The 16,876-nt window shown below is 50.4% G+C and overlaps 1 long non-coding RNA gene across 1 annotated transcript; it reads left to right on the plus strand.

The window, feature by feature from the left end:
- Positions 1-160: 160 nt before the first annotated feature.
- Positions 161-16,465, plus strand: LOC111828326. The gene is made up of 4 exons (XR_002832162.1): positions 161-1,889; positions 3,909-4,029; positions 13,534-13,655; positions 16,360-16,465. It is a non-coding gene; the product is annotated as an uncharacterized LOC111828326 (long non-coding RNA).
- Positions 16,466-16,876: the final 411 nt, after the last annotated feature.

The following is a 16,876-nucleotide window of genomic DNA, read 5'->3' on the forward strand; positions in this document are numbered from 1 at the left end:
GAATTTTTTTTATTGTTTAAAGAAGCAGTTCTCAACCTGTGGGTCGTGAGCCTTTTGGGGGTCAAACGACCCTTTCACAGGGGTCGCCTGATACCATCGGAAAACACATATAATTACATATTGTTTTTGTGATTAATCACTATGCTTTAATTATGTTCAATTTGTAACAATGAAATTGGGGGTCAGCACAACATGAGGAACTGTATTAAAGGGTCTCGGCATTAGGAAGGTTGAGTTTAACACTGGTTTAAAGTATTACATATGTCTCCTTTTCCCCCCATCGACCCCTCCTTGATCACTCCCACCCCCCTAATTACAAGGAGGCATGATTTAAAAATCAATATCTGTTTCTTCTTCTCGGGATTGGGAGTATTTACTGAATTCAGACCACCACCAGAAGGTTGAGTCTCACCTTTTGAACAGATCTTTGTGTCTGAATCCTTTGGAAAGTTTCTCAGATGAAGGATGAAGACTTGTCAGAGAATCTCAGTCTGGATTCTTCTACACTTCTCTCACACACCTGCAATCTTTTTCCTTCTTCACTGGGTCTCTGAGGAGCCTAAATGGAATACTCTGATGGGAGAAGGAATTCATTCACTTGTTGACCCCCCTTGTTCAGTTGGCAAGGTAAATACTGTGTGTAGAGTGAAAACTTCCAGGAGTGCTCAGGTGACTCAGAAATTGGCCTTCTTAAGAACCCAGAGCATTTTTTTGCAAAACACAGACTTATTTGAAGATACTGGCCATGTAAGGGCTTGTGAGTCATCTTTGTCCTAAGATCAGCAGGAAGTCAGGAAACGCTAAACACTGGGGGTGACCCGAAGAGCATTTCATGTTGACAAGCTGACTGCCTGCACTGTGGTGGAAGGTCTATAACAATACCTGCTATGCTGTAACAATACCTACATTCTAGTAGTGCTTACAGTTCAGAGAATTGCAGTTTAGCTACATAAATTGTCAACAAGGCAGGGAATCATGATCCCCATTCGTGATGAGAAAACCTGTCAGAGTGTGTTTCCAAGACCATGACGCTTGGCTAGCTGTGGGCTCTGTGCTGCACTTGTGCTGTCGCCTTCTGTGTCTTTCAGGTTCCTAGTGGACCTACATTGAAATGGCGCTAACACTGAACTTTCACAGCCTTGCCAGCACGCTGTTTAACACTGAATTCCAAAGGTCACCCACTTGGGTATTGTGACCCTTGATAATAAATAAAATTGAATGGAATAAAAATATCAACATCTGAGTTAATATTACAGCATGTGTTCTAATTTTTGTGCTCTTCCTTGAGATAACGAGTTGTATTCTGAGACATGGCACTTTTAATTTTTTTATTTCTCTTAGGACAAATCATTACTATCATGAAAATTGTTTTGTAATGAAATGATTTCCAACCCTAATCATGGACTCTGATATTTTTTACATATTTTATTTAGTTTTAAAACTTCACAGTGAATTAACTGGTATTTCCCCATTTTCTGGAAGAAAATATTGAGGTTCTAGAGATGGTTTGTTGAAGAAAAACAGCTAATAGGAAATGGAATAGAACCGAGATCGCAGTGTTTTTACAGTAGTTTCATGTGCACAAAATTTGTCTAGCAAAAGTAGTTGAGGTTGCACTTATCATACTGGGCACTGGAAAGTCCAGAAATAGAATAAAGAGGCTCTGGATTTGATTATCTTTTTTCTCCTAAGTATGTTTTTAAATTGGAAAGTTCTGTTGATGAATGCTAACTGTTGAGGGTAGAGATTGTAATACCTTCCTAGTTATTTGTATTTTATCTGTTCTTGTAGTTTTAGGGCCTTAGAATTGGAGTTTTACTTAGATCATTACTGCAAGGATTACACAGTGCTTTTCAGAACTACTGAAGAAGTATGCACGATTGATCAGGGTAAGCATCTGTGTCATTATAGCTTTTGTGAACAGTATAGTGACATTTGCTTGTATTTCTGTTATGTTTGGACTCTATGTCATAAACTCAGTTCTAAACAACATAGAGGACAGCCCAGCTGATGGGGTGTCAGGTCCTGTCACTTGTCTTGTACTCTCGTTCTTGAGGTCCCTTCCTTCCTCTCAGCCTCTCTCTCGCTTTCTCTGTGTGTGTGCGTCTGTCTGTGCCACTGACCTGTTGTTCTGTCTTGAAGCTGAGTCCACACCCTTTTGCATACCACTTTAGTACACCTTGGTTTTGGTAAGTTCTCCACTTTGTTCTGAGAGTGTCTTGGTCTGAGAAAAGATACGGAAGATTGTGCTACTTTATTGTAAATTCTAAGGGGTGGGCAAACTTTTTGACTCGAGGGCCACAATGGGTTCTTAAACTGGACCGGAGGGCCGGAACAAAAGCATAGATGGAGTGTTTGTGTGAACTAATATGAAGTCAAAGTAAACATCATTACATAAAAGGGTACGGTCTTTTTTTTTTTTTTTTTAGTTTTATTCATTTCAAAGGGGCTGGATCTGGCCCGCAGGCAGAAGTTTGGCCATGGTTGTTATAGACATAACCTGTCAAGTCCAATGAGTGGGATAGATTTCAACCTTGACATTCCTGATACAATGATTCTAGTGTGAAGCCATCAAGGTTAGCACCAAGAGTACTAAGACACATTGACTTCAGGGGCCCCTGATACCAGGTGTTCTCTGTGACCTGTCAACCTCTAGTATCGCCAGGTCCCTAAGCATTCTCTGCCGGCAGCCCGAAGGATCTTTGAAAATGTAAATATGATCCTGTCTCTTATGAAAACTAACAGTGGTCTCCTATGGCCTTTAGAAATGTCCACCCAGGGGAGTGTTAAGGATCTCATTCAGTGTGGAAGCTGAGAATTATAGGCAGCAGAATAGTGATGAAGCTAACAGTAGGGATATGTCTTTGTCACAAAATCACAAGTGCACAGGTAGGTGGATCCAACATTGAATTCAGCTGCTCAATGATGTCAGGGTAAGCTCCCAGCATCAACGAGAAGAAAAAAATCCTCTCTTCGCTCTTGTGCTTTATATCAGGGAGGAAAAGAGTGTCTCAGAAATCAACTATGAGACTCTTGGGTGAACCCTTGGGCAGAACAGGCCGAATTGCAAGGGACATGGGGCAGTTTCATGTCCAACTGGTCCTGAAGGAGGTGCCTCAGCCCAGGAGGAGGTGGTGAGGGGGAAGGGCAGTGGGGACGTGTTGGATGGTGAGCTTCCTGTTTCTACTGGGATCACTAATGGCCCCGTACATTTCTTCTGTGTGGACTTGTGGAGGAAAGGTGACCCGAGATTCAGGGATGACTGTTTCATAACGGTTTCCTAGTGTCTTGAAGTTCCCTGTCTCATAGGGTCTATATTATCCACATATAACTTGTTAGACATGTATGTTTTTATTGATCTCAGAGAGAGGAAGGGAAAGGGAACAAAGATAGCGAGGGGGAGGTGGAAAGAGTGAGGGGGGGGAGAGGAGGCTGGGGAAGGGGAGAGAGAAACATCAATAGCCCCTAGCACGCAACCACGGTACAGGCCCTGACTGGGAATGAAACGGGGATCCCTTGGTTCTGGGGTCAACGCTCCAGCACTGAGCCATGCCAGCCCGGCAGCCACATATCACTTTAAAATGAAACTTTTATTAATTCAAATTTAGTAAGACTTAAAATTCAGGGAGACATTTAGGTGTCTCTTGTTGGATACCTGAGGAGTGTTGTTTTGGTGTGTTGACCAGCTGGTTTGCCTTGAAAGCAAATATGAAATGAAAGAAAGGAAATGTGTCTCCCCTCAGAGCAAGAGTGTTCTCATGAGAACGATGAGCTTTGGATGGTTGGGCCACCGCACTGAATGGATCCGTCTTGCACAGCGTGCCTCCTTTTGCAATACTCACCAGTGGCATTCCTTTGTCCTTTTCTGCTTAGAATTTTCTGACATGATGGTTTTCATTTAATTATAGATTGTTGCAGTGGTGGTGTCAGTGAACTATGGCCTTCCGGTAGAACCAGGGCTGTGTACCTTGTTTCCGTACCGTCCTGTTCCAGTGGAACCATTGCCTCTTCCTAAGCTGAGTTTGACTGGTGAGTTAAATTCTGGGCTCATGGAGGCAGGGAAATGATTAAGGAAGTGTTTAGTGGAGGGAGTTGTGTTGAGTTACCCTGTTGCAACCAAAGCAATGGTCTTGCGCTTCCTAGTGATTTTAAATACGGTTAAGACCTAGTGTAGTGGTTGTTTCTGGCCAAATAGCAAATCCAGCTAAACAAGGAGGGAAGTAGGATGCCCCCCATTAAGTCAATTTTCCTTTCATGACACCATTGCAAGATACAAATTGGCACTTGGGAAAGTTTCGAAAGATTTGATTGAGTCTGGCCAGTGTCGCCCAGTGGTCGAACCGGGCAGGAGTGCACAGCTGGTTTGATGCCGGTCAGGGCACAGGCCCGGGTTGCAGACTGGATCACCAATAGGGGTCGTGAAGGAGGCAACCGATCAATGCTTCTGTCTCATCGTTTACGTTTCTGTCTCGCCCTTTCTAACTCCCTGAAGTCAAAGTGCATTTTTAAAATATAGATTGAGTCTAGCCCCGGCTGTTGTGGCTCATTAGGTGGGCCATCTCCCCTTGCACTGAAAGGTTTCCGGATCAGTTCCCAGGGAGGGCACATGGCAGGGTTCTGCGGTTATTTCCATGTCGGGGGTGGGCAGGAGGCGGCTGATGCGCCTCTCCTCTATGTTTCTCTGCCTCTCCCTTCCTCTCTCTACTGTCTATCTGTCTATTGGAGGTATGATCCTTGTGTCAACCAGAACCTATACATAAAGCAAAATGAGAAGAAACTGTCACTTCTAGTAGTTTCACTTCTGACAGTTCAGTAGTGTTAACATTTTGGTGTATATTTATCCAGATTTTATTTCCCCATTTTATCAGTGTATACATAGTAATCAGAAAAAGATTCAATGTTTCAAAACTTATTTTAAAACTGTATTATACAGTGAGCATCCTTCCATGTCAGCATATATGCGTGTGTGTGTGTGTGTGTGTGTGTGTGTATGAGAGTAGTATAGGTACAAGAGTAGACATGGTAGCAATTTTTTATTCAAAAAGAGTATTTAACTTAATAAATAGTCTACATAAATAGGTAGGTACTTTTAGAAATTATCAAATTATCATTATTTACTATTGAAAATGTACAGTTGGGATGTATTCCTCTGAATTATTTAAGATAATCGCCTAGAACTCTTCTGACAGCAAGAGAGAAGGCTTCCAGCACAGCCAGTAGGTACTGCCTCGGGCGAGGCCAGGCCAGGGCAGGGCCTGTCCTTGGACCAGGCTCTGGCCCCTGAGCGGGCCCTTTCTCTGTCTCGGGAGAGCTCTGGAGCTCAGGGCGTGGACCTGGAGCAGGAGAGAGAGACAGATTGACTCACACACCTGGCTTTTCTGTGACTTTGCGCAGACAGGCAAGAGGCCCACCGCCTTTAAGGGAGCTCCAGCCCGTGAGCCTGCCCTCCCCAGATGATCTGCCCAGATGATCTGTGCCCCTCACCTTGTGGAGTTGCCTCGGTGGGCTCCAGATGCTGCAGCTCCAACCATCGATTTTGGGCGTGGCCCACCAGTTGTGAGGCAGGGGAGTTGATGGGCACCAAGGCCTGCTCTGCCTTGAAACAGGCGATAGGAAGGGGCTGTCCCAAACCCTGGACCTGGTCCAGCCAGGTCCCCACCATCGCAGCAAAGGCCCTGGGGAGAGGCAGGTGGGCAGCAGAGTCTGAGTCCTGGTCTTTCCTTCCACTCTGCCCTCCCATGGCACAATTGCTTAGATCGGAGCCCTGTGCAGGCCCCCCTTGCCCACTCAGGGCACAGCCCCATGCCACCCCCGGCCCTGTGTGGCTGTCCTGGTTGTAGCAGGTGTGGGACCCATATCCAGCAGGTTCAACACGGAGTCTGTGTGAGACTTTTCTTCCCACTGGCGGCTCTCCTGAAGGTCCAGTGCACTGCCCAGCCCCACCCTCCAGGCCCTGGGCATCTGGGCTGAGGACTGAGACAGACTTGTGAGCAGCCTGCTCACCACAATCCTGTTCTGAGCCTGGCCATGGTGGTCAGGGGAGATGATATGGAGAGGGGCAGGCAGCGCGGGGTGGGTCTCTGGGGGGGAGGGGACTCTGAGGAACAACTCAACCCAGCGTCCCCTCTGGGTCTACAAGGCTCGGGACCCCACCCACTGTCGTCTTTGACTCCTGTCCTCCTGGAACAGAAGACTCCAGAGCTCAGGCCTTTCTTGGGAATCAGATGATGTGTAAGATTAGGGTTCTGCCAGGCACCCTCCCCCCCACAAACAGAGTACCCACTATGCTGACTCTGGGGGCCCTCTTTCCGGACCCGGAGACCACTCACTTTATGACTTGGTCTTGCGCTGTGTCACCCCGGTCATTGTAAGGAGGGGTGCCTCCAGATGGAAAAAACGCTCTGATGGCATCAGCCCTGATGGATGGTGGACACGACCTGCGAATGATGGACAGCGTGACTGCTGGACCCATTGCCCAGAACTGTGGCCCAGGGATTGTGTCTGCTTCATTCCTCGAGTCAGGCTAAGTGGCTCCAAAAGTGCATGCACATTGTCGAGTAAAGAAACTCCAACCAGAAGCATGCCATACATCTGAGTGGGCCTGGGCCCCTGCTCTCCCCAGAAATCCCCAGCGTGGCTACACCAAGGACCAGGACCGGCTAGGTGACATCTCACACTGCTTAACAGGTTGCTTTCCATGTGCTTTTCCACCCTCCGATGCCACAGGCCACTGATGGGTGTGTCAGAGTTCTTTCCGTGGGACAGAGTGAAAGAATTGCCACCAACAACCGCCGCACGTCCAGCTACCCTGTCTGCAGAGCCAGGGAGCAGGTGAGACCTGCCATGGCTTGTCCCCATAGCAGTGCTATGAGGTTGACCAAGCAGCAGCCCACATTTCAGAGGAGCATCCTGAGACTCGGGAAGATGTGGTGACGTTTCAGCCTCAGAGCTAGCAGTGGGCAGAGTCACGAGTGTGTGCTCACCTAGTGAAAAGCTCGTCCAGGAACGCTGGGCTCTGGAGAGGGCCAGCGTGGAGACATGGGGGACGATTCCCCCCGGGAAAGCTGGTACCATGGCCATGGCCACCTTCTCCGAGGTGCCTTCCTGGAGGGCCCGCATCCTGCAGGACTCATGCAGGTTACCAGTTTGCTCAGCTACACACTGGGTGGGAGAAGGAAGGACATCCATGTCAGCGGCATGACCGTGAATCCCACAAGGATGGAGGATTGGAGCTCGCTCGGGAGGTCCCAGCCCCACTAGGACGTGTGCAAGTGGCGGGTCAGGAGTGCCCGGCTGGACAGGGTTCTCGGTCTTCAAAGTGCCACTGCAGTTCCGTGCATGTTCATACAATTGACACCTTCTCGGCATGTTTTTTCCTTCCCCCCTTCCCTTTAGCTGAGGATCAACAAACCTCCTTGCAGGAATAGTTTAAATGAAGAGCCCGGGCCCTGTGAGTCCTCAAGAAACGTCCTCGTTATACAGATGAGGACACAGAGGCTTAGGAAATATCAAATGTCTGCTCAAGGGCATGCAGGTCAGAACTGGGAAGTGTCCTGCATGACATTCCCTGTCAGGTACCCGAGACTTACCTGCTACTGACATGGGTGGAAAGGGTGTGGGAACCTTGTCGTTCCCCAGCGTGGAAACAGTGTACAGGGTAGATATGGCCTATGAATGCCTTTGACTTCAAAGAGAAAGTTATGTTTTATCCTTTTACAGGAAAGGGCATTTTAAGACCCTCATTATGGAGATCGCAGATTCCGCAAGGTGGCAAATGCCTGGAGACTGCAGATGGGAGAAAGGCGATCACGGGGCAGGAATCTGACCAGAGGACTCGGGGAGGAGGAGCTAATCCATGTGGTGGGTGAAAAGTGACAGGTGCCTCAGTGTCCCCCTGAGGCCATTGCCAGGGAAGGAACACTGTGTTTGAGTTGGACAACTTGACGTCGGCCAGGTGAAAATTTCAATGAGTGAGATTTCCCGGGCCAGGCTGGGAGCAAGGCAGCAGCCATCATCAGAAACTGCTGTTGGCAACGTCCCTGCCACAGCCCTTTGGGTTTGGAATCTGCCTGCAGCCGTTCAAATTGTACATGTGCTCGTCCTTCCACCAGCAGTGGGCGTCCATCAGCCAGCCGGGGACATTCCATGTACTGTGCTCTGACTCGTGTACCCCTAATCCCATGACTTTGCAACCCCTAGAACTTGATCATGTGTCTGCATTTGAGTTTTAGTCTTCAAGCAAGTCATTCGGGTGACGTGAATTTAGTGGTGTGGGTCTTCATCTAATCTGAACAGTGTCCTTAGAAGAGGAGGGGAGGGCACGTGGCAGTGCAGAGGGGAGTCCATGTGACACACAGAGAGAAGACAGCCATCTACAAGCTGAGGAGCAACGCCCTCAGGAGATACCAGCCCCGCTGACAGCACCACCTCTCACTTCTAGCCTCCGGAATTGTGAGAAAATGAATGTCTGCTGTGAACACCACCCAGTGTGGTCCTATGTTATGGCAGCCCAAGCAAGCAACCTAACACAGTCCATTCCGACACACATCAGTGTTCTGGGCAGCACTGCTGACATGGCAGCTGAACTGCATTAGGCCCATGTCCAACGCCACTGAAAGGCTGCATCGCTGGGCAAAGACCTCCCCGATTGGACCAGGTCTGCAAGGACAGTGGAGCTGAGTGCTCCAGAGGATACGTGGCAAGTGTAGGTTAAGCAACACAAACAGCGAAAGGCCGGAGTGCTCATGGTCCACTGTGAAGTCAGACAACATTTCTATCTCTGATATTTCTACAAATATGTGAGCAGCGTCTCTCTACCGTCCCCTGTAGCTGGAGGGGGGCGTGGGGATCCGCATTTCTTTTTCTTGGGGCTGTGGGACACTATGGAGAGTCCTGGGAGGGTGCCCGGGGAGTCCCCAGATTTGAGTGTGGGTTGCGGGCAATGCCAGGTGGTGTTGGGCTTATGGGTGTAGAGACCCTCAAGGCCAGCACTCACCTCAGACAGGCACTGGTCTGTGTCTTCAGCCTGGTGCACCTGCACCCTGACGCCGTAGGTGGTGTAGTTGGGTCCATGGGCCAGCACCTCAATGATGTCCTCCTTGGAGCTCTGCTAAGACAGAGTGGGTACTGAGCCAGGAGGCATCAGGAACCTTCCACCCAATCTGTGGTCCTGTGTCATGGCAGACGTAGTCTATGAGGACACAGTGAGGATGTTCCTGGCAGCCCTGCTGAGCTAGCAAGAATTGATTTGTGTCAAGGTGTAGCCACAGGGAAAGCCTGAATCACTGATGCAAAATCTGTCCTTGTTGGGATGATATGGAGTTGGGTAAGGCCAGAGCTCCTGACCTGGCTGCCCTGCAATGGTTTGTCATCCTCTGTCTGAGGTGATAGGTTGCACAGAAAAGTATTCCACACCTTAATACCTTCCTAACCCCCACCCTTCCTCTTCCCCCTCTTTCTTTTATTTTTTTTAAATACACAGCACTCTCAAGTGGGATGATGTGTAAGGCTTGGAGAAGGTCTACAAGGACAGTTGGGCTGGGGCTGGTCCACAGGATACTTGGGGAAGGGAGTTCCTCAGTTGAAAGGAGCATGAGGCAAAGACAGCATCAAATGCTTCCTCTCTGATCCCAACAAGCACTTGAAGAAAGTCTGCATTTCTCCCCTACAAGGGACCTGGTCAGGAGGATTGAAGGTACAGATCACTTTGGGAGTGGGCCTGTGAGAACTTTGAGGCCCCAGATTTGAGCCTGACTTCTGGTCCCACCCCAGTCACCTCAGGGTCCTGGGTGTGGGCCAGCTCTCACCTCAGTTTGGCACTGGACGGTTTCCCTGTCCTGACGCACTTGTCCTTTGTACCCGTTGAGGGCATAAGTGAACCTGTCAGCCAGCTCCTCTACGCTGCCCTCGTTGGAGCTCTGCAAAGACACAGCCCGATACCAGGCCAGGAAGCATCAGGGGCCCGGGCATTACAGTGGGGAAGATGCCCATCACCCACTCTGCTCCCCAGATCAGGCAGAGAGGGGCATCTGCAAAGACCTCCAGGCAGGGAGTGAAGTTGATGACCGCTTGAGCACCCCTGCCATTCACAAGTGGGTAGTGGAGCTCCGACCCCAGCACTCAGCTTCCCTTCCTGTGAGCCATGACCTGGGCAGTGAACATGACACACCCTCCTACACCCTCCAGGCTTCTGACACTTACCAACCCGCTCCTGAGCCCGGGATGAGCATCCCTCATCCCCCGCTATCTTCCCCTCACCATTCTGGGGACACACACACACACACACACACACTCACACCCCAATGGGATGAGTGGGAGGTGTGGGGCTAACCCCTGGTGTGACCCCCAGTTGGCGCCCAAGTTTGACCTGATACGGCCTGGCCTCGGTTACCTGTGTGTGCCTCGTGCCAGAGGGCGAGGGGTATCTGTGGTGGCGCTTGCGCCTGTTTCTGCAGCAAGAGAAACATCTCTCACCCTGGGCTTCTTCTGCCCAGGGCGTCGGAAGCACGGGAAGCAAGAGACACATCCTGGTCTCCTGACCTTCTCCACTCAAGTGACCTGGAAAGGCAGTTGTGTCTAGAATGTGGGTACCTGGTTACCACGGTGCCCATTTCTGTTGGGGATCTGTCCCCAGGGAAGTGAGGTCACCCCTTCAAGGTTCCATGAGCTGTGCCCCTTCCTCCAATCAGAGCCACCGGAAGGCCCTCAGGGCTGCTGACCTCTCACCTTCTGGCCCATGTTATCTCCATACCTGTATACAAGCATTCAACACAGCCCTCCCCCCGAGCTCCCTGGGAAGAACGAGAAATGAGTCCCAAATCCTTAGCGTTTCCGTCCAGGCCCTCCATCATCTGACCTTAGCTTCTTTGGCAGTCTTGTCTCTCCCTCACCCCATTTCTGTGGTCACACTTTGAGATGCTCATTGGCATCACACTCTCCCAGCCCAGCTTAGAGCTGTGCCATGCCCTGTGTCGCCGGTTTGGGGGAGAAAGCCGAGTTCACACCTCCTTTTTCTTAGGTGTTCTGTGCCCTGGGGGAAGGCTCTGTGCCTCTCAGGGCCTCCCCCAGGCTCCCAAACTGCCCTGTGAGGATGATGCTAGACACCATTTCCATAGGAAGTCATCAGGTGCAGATGGGACAAGGCCCCAAACAGCTGTGGGCTGGTGTCCCATGAATCTGGTACACAAACATAGAGGTGGAAGATGACAAGAAGGAGTGGGACACAGCATGAGACACTAGACAAAAGCGCCCTGGGCCCAGCCCGTGATCTCAGGGAAGTCACTGCTCATGTGGGCCTCATTTTCAAGTCTGTACCTTTAAGCGGTGAAAATGACAGGAAATTCCGATATGGTCACTCACTGGCCTACAACCTCACCGTGGTCTCTTGTTAAACTTAGCCTCGGACAAGTGCCTCATGTGGGCCCAAGCGTTAGGGGCCTTCACAGTGGCTTCGAGGGAGTCCAGCCTCCTGGTGGGAACATCCTTGTGTGTCCTCTGAGTGCTCAGTAACTGGCTTCTGAACAACATAGAGGACGGCCCAGCTGATGGGGTGTCAGGTCCTGTCACTTGTCTTGTACTCTCGTTCTTGAGGTCCCTTCCTTCCTCTCAGCCTCTCTCTCGCTTTCTCTGTGTGTGTGCGTCTGTCTGTGCCACTGACCTGTTGTTCTGTCTTGAAGCTGAGTCCACACCCTTTTGCTTACCACTTTAGTACACCTTGGTTTTGGTAAGTTCTCCACTTTGTTCTGAGAGTGTCTTGGTCGGAGAAAAGATACGGCATATTGTGCTACTTTATTGTAACTTCTAGACATAACCTGTCAAGTCCCATGAGTGGGATAGATTTCAACCTTGACATCCTGATACAACGATTCTAGTGTGAAGCCATCAAGGTTAGCACCAAGAGTACTAAGCCACATTGACTTCAGGGCCCCCGGATACCAGGTGTTCTCTGTGACCTGTCAACCTCCTGTATCGCTGGGTCCCTAAGCATTCTCTGCCAGCAGCCCGAAGGATCTTTTGTAAATGTAAATATAATCCTGTCTCTTATGAAAACTAACAGTGGTCTCCGATGGCCTTTAGAAATGAGTCCCTAATCCTTAGCGTGTCCTTCCAGGCCCTCCATGATCTGACCTTAGCTTCTTTTGCAGTCTTGTCTCTCCCTCACCCCTTTTCTGTGGTCACACTTGGAGATCCTGATTGGCATCACACTCTCCCAGCCCAGCTTAGAGCTGTGAATGCCCTGTGTCCCAACCTCTCCCTCTGGAGTGGGCGGAAGTCTGGTGTTCTTTCAGGCACCTCCCCTCTTTCCCCGTCCTGCTCTCTGCTCCCATAGTTTATTGTTTTTGTTTTCGTTTTTGTTGTTGTTGTTGTTTCCAGTTGTTGTTTCCAGTACCATGCAATGCTACAACACCCTCGGGAGTGTTAAGGATCTCATTCAGTGTGGAATGGAAGCTGAGAATCATAGGAATAGTGATGAAGCTAACAGTAGGGATTTGTCTTTGTGCACAGGTAGGTGGATCCACAGGTAGGTGGATCCAATATTGAATTCAGGTGCTCAATGATGTCGAGAGGAAAAAAATCCTCTCTTCGCTCTTGTGCTTTATATCAGGGAGGAAAGAGTGTCTCAGAAATCAACTATGAGACTCTTGCGTGAACCCTTGGGCAGAACAGGCCGAATTGCAATTGACATTGGGCAGTTTCAAGTCCAACTGGTCCTGAAGGAGGTGCCTCAGCCCAGGAGGAGGTGGTGAGGGGGAAGGGCAGTGGGGATGTGTCTGATGGTGAGCTTCCTGTTTCTACTGGGATCACTAATGGCCCCGTACATTTCTTCTGTGTGGACTTGTGGAGGAAAGGTGACCCGAGATTCAGGGATGACAGTTTCACAACAGCTTCCTGGTGTCTTGAAATTCCCTGTCTCATAGGGTCTATATTATCCACATATATCTTTTTAGGTATATATCTTTTATTGATCTCAGAGATAGGAAGGGAAAGGGAGCAGAGAGAATCGGGGGTTGGGGAGTGAAGGGGAGGTGAGGAGGCTGGGGAAGGGGAGAGAGAAACATCAATGATGAGAGAGCATAATCGGTCACATAGCCCCTAGCGCACCTCCGGTACGGGCCGTGACTGGGAATGAAACGGGGATCCCTTGGTTCTGGGGTCGACGCTCCAGCACTGAGCCATGCCAGCCCGGCAGCCACATATCACTTTAAAATGAAACTTTTATTAATTCAAATTTAGTAAGACTTAAAATTCAGGGAGACATTTAGGTGTCTCTTGTTGGATACCTGAGGAGTGTTGTTTTGGTGTATTGACCAGCTGGTTTGCCTTGAAAGCAAATATGAAATGAAAGAAAGGAAATGTGTCTCCCCTCAGTGCAAGAGTGTTCTCATGAGAACGATGAGCTTTGGATGGTTGGGCCACCGCACTGAATGGATCCGTCTTGCACAGCGTGCCTCCTTTTGCAATACTCACCAGTGGCATTCCTTTGTCCTTTTCTGCTTAGAATTTTCTGACATGATGGTTTTCATTTAATTATAGATTGTTGCAGTGGTGGTGTCAGTGAACTATGGCCCTTCCGGTAGAACCAGGGCTGTGTACCTTGTTTCCATACCGTCCTGTTCCAGTGGAACCATTGCCTCTTCCTAAGCTGAGTTTGACTGGTGAGTTAAATTCTGGGCTCATGGAGGCAGGGAAATGATTAAGGAAGTGTTTAGTGGAGGGAGTTGTGTTGAGTTACTCCTGTTGCAACCAAAGCAATGGTCTTGCGCTTCCTAGTGATTTTAAATACGGTTAAGACCTAGTGTAGTGGTTGTTTCTGGCCAAATAGCAAATCCAGCTAAACAAGGATGGAAGTAGGATGCCCCCCATCAAGTCAATTTTCCTTTCATGACACCATTGCAAGATACAAATTGGCACTTGGGAAAGTTTCGAAAGATTTGATTGAGTCTGGCCAGTGTCGCCCAGTGGTCGAACCGGGTAGGAGTGCACAGTTGGTTTGATTCCGGGTCAGGGCACAGGCCCGGGTTGCAGACTGGATCACCAATAGGGGTCGTGAAGGAGGCAACCGATCAATGCTTCTGTCTCATCGTTTACGTTTCTGTCTCGCCCTTTCTAACTCCCTGAAGTCAAAAAAGTGCATTTTTAAAATATAGATTGAGTCTAGCCCCGGCTGATGTGGCTCATTAGATGGGCCATCTCCCCTTGCACTGAAAGGTTTCCGGATCAGTTCCCAGGGTGGGCACATGGCAGGGTTCTGCGGTTATTTCCATGTCGGGGGTGGGCAGGAGGCGGCTGATGCGCCTCTCCTCTATGTTTCTCTGCCTCTCCCTTCCTCTCTCTACTGTCTATCTGTCTATTGGAGGTATGATCCTTGTGTCAACCAGAACCTATACATAAAGCAAAATGAGAAGAAACTGTCACTTCTAGTAGTTTCACTTCTGACAGTTCAGTAGTGTTAACATTTTGGTGTATATTTATCCAGATTTTATTTCCCCATTTTATCAGTGTATACATAGTAATCAGAAAAGATTAACATCCTTCCATGTCGGCATATATGGGTACATATGTGTAGCATCCTTCCATGTGTGTGCGTGTGTGTGTGTGTGTGTGTGTGTGTGTGTGTGTGTGTGTGTGTGTGTGTGTGTGTGTGTGTGTTTTAAATCAGCAATTTTTTAAGAGTAGACATGGTATCCAACGGGAAATAGTCTACATAAATAGGTAGGTACTTTTAGAGTATTTAACTTAACGGGAAATAGTCTACATAAATGGGATGTATTCCTCTGAATTATTTAAGATAATCGCCTAGAACTCTTCTGACAGCAAGAGAGAAGGCTTCCAGCACAGCCAGTAGGTGGCTCCATAATGGCTTCAGGTACTGCCTCGGGCGAGGCCAGGCCAGGGCAGGGCCTGTCCTTGGACCAGGCTCTGGCCCCTGAGCGGGCCCTTTCTCTGTCTCGGGAGAGCTCTGGAGCTCAGGGTGTGGACCTGGAGCAGGAGAGAGAGACAGATTGACTCACACACCTGGCTTTTCTGTGACTTTGCGCAGACAGGCAAGAGGCCCACCGCCTTTAAGGGAGCTCCAGCCCGTGAGCCTGCCCTCCCCAGATGATCTGCCCAGATGATCTGTGCCCCTCACCTTGTGGAGTTGCCTCGTTGGGCTCCAGATGCAACCATTGACTTTGGGCGTTGGGCGTGGCCCACCAGGTGTGAGGCAGGGGAGTTGACGGGCACCAAGGCCTGCTCTGCCTCGAAACAGGCGATAGGAAGGGGCTGTCCCAAAGTCCAGCCAGGTCCCCACCATCGCAGCAAAGGCCCTGGGGAGAGGCAGGTGGGCAGCAGAGTCTGAGTCCTGGTCTTTCCTTCCACTCTGCCCTCCCATGGCACAATTGCTTAGATCGGAGCCTCTGTGCAGGCCCCCATTGCCCACCCAGGGCACAGCCCCATGCCACCCCCGGCCCCTGTGTGGCTGTCCTGGTTGTAGCAGGTGTGGGACCCATATCCAGCAGGTTCAACACGGAGTCTGTGTGAGACTCTTCTTCCCACTGGCGGCTCTCCTGAAGGTCCAGTGCACTGCCCAGCCCCACCCTCCAGGCCCTGGGCATCTGGGCTGAGGACTGAGACAGACTTGTGAGCAGCCTGCTCACCACAGTCCTATTCTGAGCAAGGCCACGGTGGTCAGGGGAGATGGATATGGAGAGGGGCAGGCAGCGCGGGGTGGGTCTCTGGGGGGGAGGGGACTCTGAGGGACAACTCAGCCCAGCGTCCCTCTGGGTCTACAAGGCCCGGGACCCCACCCACTGTCGTCTTTGACTCCTGTCCCCTGGAATAGAAGACTCCAGAGCTCAGGCCTTTCTTGGGAATCAGATGATGTGTAAGATTAGGGTTCTGCCAGGCACCCTCCCCCCACAAACAGAGTACCCACTATGCTGACTCTGGGGGCCCTCTTTCCGGACCCGGAGACCACTCACTTTATGACTTGGTCTTGCGCTGTGTCACCCCGGTCATTGTAAGGAGGGGTGCCTCCAGATGGAGAAAACGCTCTGATGGCATCAGCCCTGATGGATGGTGGACACGACCTGCGAATGATGGACAGCGTGACTGCTGGACCCATTGCCCAGAACTGTGGCCCAGGGATTGTGTCTGCTTCATTCCTCGAGTCAGGCTAAGTGGCTCCAAAAGTGCATGCACATTGTCGAGTAAAGAAACTCCAACCAGAAGCATGCCATACATCTGAGTGGGCCTGGGCCCCTGCTCTCCCCAGAAATCCCCAGTGTGGCTACACCAAGGACCAGGACCGGCTAGGTGACATCTCACACTGCTTAACAGGTTGCTTTCCATGTGCTTTTCCACCCTCCGATGCCACAGGCCACTGATGGGTGTGTCAGAGTTCTTTCCGTGGGACAGAGTGAAAGAATTGCCACCAACAACCGCCGCACGTCCAGCTACCCTGTCTGCAGAGCCAGGGAGCAGGTGAGACCTGCCATGGCTTGTCCCCATAGCAGTGCTATGAGGTTGACCACCCAGCAGCCCACATTTCAGAGGAGCATCCTGAGACTCGGGAAGATGTGGTGACGTTTCAGCCTCAGAGCTAGCAGTGGGCAGAGTCACAATGTGTGCTCACCTAGTTAGAAGCTCGTCCAGGAACCGTTGGGCTCTGGAGAGGGCCAGCGTGGAGACATGGGGGACGATTCCCCCCGGGAAAGCTGGTACCATGGCCATGGCCACCTTCTCCGAGGTGCCTTCCTGGAGGGCCCGCATCCTGCAGGACTCATGCAGGTTACCAGTTTGCTCAGCTACACACTGGGTGGGAGAAGGAAGGACATCCATGTCAGCGGCATGACCGTGAATCCCACAAGGATGGAGGATTGGAGCTCGCTCAGGA

Source organism: Myotis lucifugus, unplaced genomic scaffold (genome assembly GCF_000147115.1).
Source record: "Myotis lucifugus unplaced genomic scaffold, Myoluc2.0 scaffold_331, whole genome shotgun sequence".
NCBI classification, from domain to species: domain Eukaryota; kingdom Metazoa; phylum Chordata; class Mammalia; order Chiroptera; family Vespertilionidae; genus Myotis; species Myotis lucifugus.